The following is a 3,737-nucleotide window of genomic DNA, read 5'->3' as shown; positions in this document are numbered from 1 at the left end:
AATTTGGGGTTTCCAACAGTTTGATGGCGCAGAAAAGTTATTTAGATTTTTTATAAAGAAGATGTTATATCTACCGCCGAATACTCCTAATTATATGCTTTACCTGGAGACGGGGTTTGATTCCCTATTCATTACGACTTTAAGAATGCATTTAGAATATATATCTAAGATCTTACATCTAGGCTCTCATCGCCTACCTCGCATACTAGCGGAAAGGATGATAGAATTGGGTGAATGTTGGGCAGGAAAATGGTTAGATATATGTAATTCCTTTCGAAATGAATTGGATGATAGAATGCCACTATGTATGCACTCGAGTGTCATTATAGAAAAACTAAAGATAGACGAACGCAATGCTTTTTATATGAATGCTCTTAATTCGCAATCTCATGACCTTTATCCGAAGTTGGAGTATAATGATATACCAACACTCACAGAAAATTTATCCTCTCGTGCAACGAGTTTAATTGTAAAAGCTAGAGGAGGTTTGCTGGACTTAAACTCTCGTTCCTTCAGAAGTGTGTTAGATGGTATGTGTAGCATGTGTAATATGAATGCGAAAGAAAACACATTTCACTTTTTAGGAATATGTCCAATTTATCGCGGATTTAGAATGTCTTATTTTGGTAAAACGTCTTTACGGCACGAACTTTTCAATACTATACAACTTAGAATCTTGCATAAAATATAGGAAATTAATCTTGAATGAATTCAACGTTTAAAAGAATATGTCCATTAAACAGAATTATAAAGAAGTAATATGACATACAGCGGAACTGCTACGTCATATATAGATTAACTTACAAATTTAAAGGGTGATTCTTTTGAGGTTAGGATTTTCATGCATTAGTATTTGACAGATCACGTGGGATTTCAGACATGGTGTCAAAGAGAAAGATGCTCAGTATGCTTTGACATTTCATCATGAATAGACTTACTAACGAGCAACGCTTGCAAATCATTGAATTTTATTACCAAAATCAGTGTTCGGTTCGAAATGTGTTTCGCGCTTTACGTCCGATTTATGGTCTACATAATCGACCAAGTGAGCAAACAATTAATGCGATTGTGACCAAGTTTCGCACTCAGTTTACTTTATTGGACATTAAACCAACCACACGAATGCGTACAGTGCGTACAGAAGAGAATATTGCGTCTGTTTCTGAGAGTGTTGCTGAAGACCGTGAAATGTCGATTCGTCGCCGTTCGCAGCAATTGGGTTTGTGTTATTCGACCACATGGAAGATTTTACGCAAAGATCTTGGTGTAAAACCGTATAAAATACAGCTCGTGCAAGAACTGAAGCCGAACGATCTGCCACAACGTCGAATTTTCAGTGAATGGGCCCTAGAAAAGTTGGCAGAAAATCCGCTTTTTTATCGACAAATTTAGTTCAGCGATGAGGCTCATTTCTGGTTGAATGGCTACGTAAATAAGCAAAATTGCCGCATTTGGAGTGAAGAGCAACCAGAAGCCGTTCAAGAACTGCCCATGCATCCCGAAAAATGCACTGTTTGGTGTGGTTTGTACGCTGGTGGAATCATTGGACCGTATTTTTTCAAAGATGCTGTTGGACGCAACGTTACGGTGAATGGCGATCGCTATCGTTCGATGCTAACAAACTTTTTGTTGCCAAAAATGGAAGAACTGAACTTGGTTGACATGTGGTTTCAACAAGATGGCGCTACATGCCACACAGCTCGCGATTCTATGGCCATTTTGAGGGAAAACTTCGGAGAACAATTCATCTCAAGAAATGGACCGGTAAGTTGGCCACCAAGATCATGCGATTTGACGCCTTTAGACTATTTTTTGTGGGGCTACGTCAAGTCTAAAGTCTACAGAAATAAGCCAGCAACTATTCCAGCTTTGGAAGACAACATTTCCGAAGAAATTCGGGCTATTCCGGCCGAAATGCTCGAAAAAGTTGCCCAAAATTGGACTTTCCGAATGGACCACCTAAGACGCAGCCGCGGTCAACATTTAAATGAAATTATCTTCAAAAAGTAAATGTCATGGACCAATCTAACGTTTCAAATAAAGAACCGATGAGATTTTGCAAATTTTATGCGTTTTTTTTTTAAAAAAGTTATCAAGCTTTTAACAAATCACCCTTTATATGTATTTTAAGAATTATGAATTGTTAATCTATTAATAAATAATAATAATAATAATTAAAGGGATCTTCATAAAAACTAACGAAAGGGCACTATACACTGAAAAATAGCATGTCCGGTTCCAAAGATTGTGTCTCTATTTTAAAAATTTCGTTAAAAACAAGACAGTAAAAATTGTGCTATGTTTCAAGTAAAAACGTCTTTAAAATAAAGTGTTGAAAAACATGTCCTATTTTTTAACGATTTTTGCTTTGTACACACAGAAAACAAATTTGTTGTGACAACCAATTCTTTTGCCAACCAAATTATTCGGTCCCATCTACTACTAGAATATAACTGACAAAATTTGTCAAAGCAACCAACTGAAGTCTTGCACAACAGTATATCAAATTGTTTGGATAACTAAAATTTGGGCACATTATAAGTCTAATTGGTAATCCCAACCAATAAGATTTTATTCGTTTGTTGAAACAACTACTTATTATTTTCGGACAACCAATGCTTGAGAAATTAAAGAAACCATTTGGTGAATTAATTTTAGTCTGTATTTAATTTTAATACATATTAATATTTTTATTGACTATTAGAACCTTTTATGAACTGCAAAAGAAACTCCATGAGATAGCAAGAGTTGCGAAATCTACACAATTTTCAGGTCCAAGGATATTTTTTTAAATTTCAAATATTTTTTTAAATTTCTGGAAGAAAAGCAGACATAATATAAAAAAAGATTGCGTTAACGTTAAAAAATGTACCTTTGATCGTGTTCTGTTGGCAAAGTTTGTCTAATAGAACACGCCTTACATGATTATATATGTCATTCGATTTGAGTGGCAGTACCCCAATGTACCCAAAACCCCAACAGAGATTAAAAACTGAATGGAAATGATGCAGATACTGCTGATGCTCCACTCACAATTACCCGATCGTGACTCACGCATGGACCTTGAAATGTTGTTATGTCTTTGCACCAGAATCTTTCTTCAGTTCTGATCGATTTTAAGTTCGATGGCGAGGTAGCCATTCACATCCTCGGAAATCGTCACATTTGTTAAAATATCTCTAGTAGGGAAGAACGTAAGTGAGTGAGTGATATTAATTTCATTTGATGATTATGTTACTTACCACTTAAGAATGCAGCTACCGAATTAAAAAGAATATATACCTAATTCACAGAAAGTCTTTATGGCCAGAATTTTCTCTAATATTGGGTACTCGACATGAAAAATTTTAATTGTATTGAAATTTTGAGAATTTAGAGTTTATAATTAATGAAATCAAACAACAACTTATTTGTTGTCATATTTATGTAGTCCATAGCAACAAATTCCTTTATAACTATACAATTTGTTAACACAACCAACTTATTTGCTAGGCGGACTTTCAGTTGGGTTTGGTGACACATTGGCAAAACAAATCAGTTATCACAACAGGGTGGAATAAATTGAAATGGTTAGTTACTTCAATGTATAAATAACGACCAATATTTGGTCATGTATACCAACTTTTGGTCACACCACCGTTATATTGATTATATAAACTACCAAACAAGAGAAATAACTAACAATTATTCCACACAATTAAAAATTGTGGGTCTCCACTATCAAACTGTTGTCCTAA

General features: G+C 35.0%; 1 long non-coding RNA gene across 1 annotated transcript; it reads right to left on the bottom strand.

Moving 5' to 3' along the window:
- Positions 1-2,872: 2,872 nt before the first annotated feature.
- On the bottom strand, positions 2,873-3,377 carry LOC142223624 (uncharacterized). The gene is made up of 2 exons (XR_012718833.1): positions 3,243-3,377; positions 2,873-3,179 (listed from the first exon to the last, which is right to left on the bottom strand). It is a non-coding gene; the product is annotated as an uncharacterized LOC142223624 (long non-coding RNA).
- Between the last annotated feature and the right edge of the window lie 360 nt (positions 3,378-3,737).

Source organism: Haematobia irritans, chromosome 2, assembly GCF_050003625.1.
Source record: "Haematobia irritans isolate KBUSLIRL chromosome 2, ASM5000362v1, whole genome shotgun sequence".
Lineage (NCBI taxonomy): Eukaryota > Metazoa > Arthropoda > Insecta > Diptera > Muscidae > Haematobia > Haematobia irritans.
Note: the sequence above shows the minus strand (reverse complement) of the source record. Positions and strands in the feature narration are given on the sequence as shown.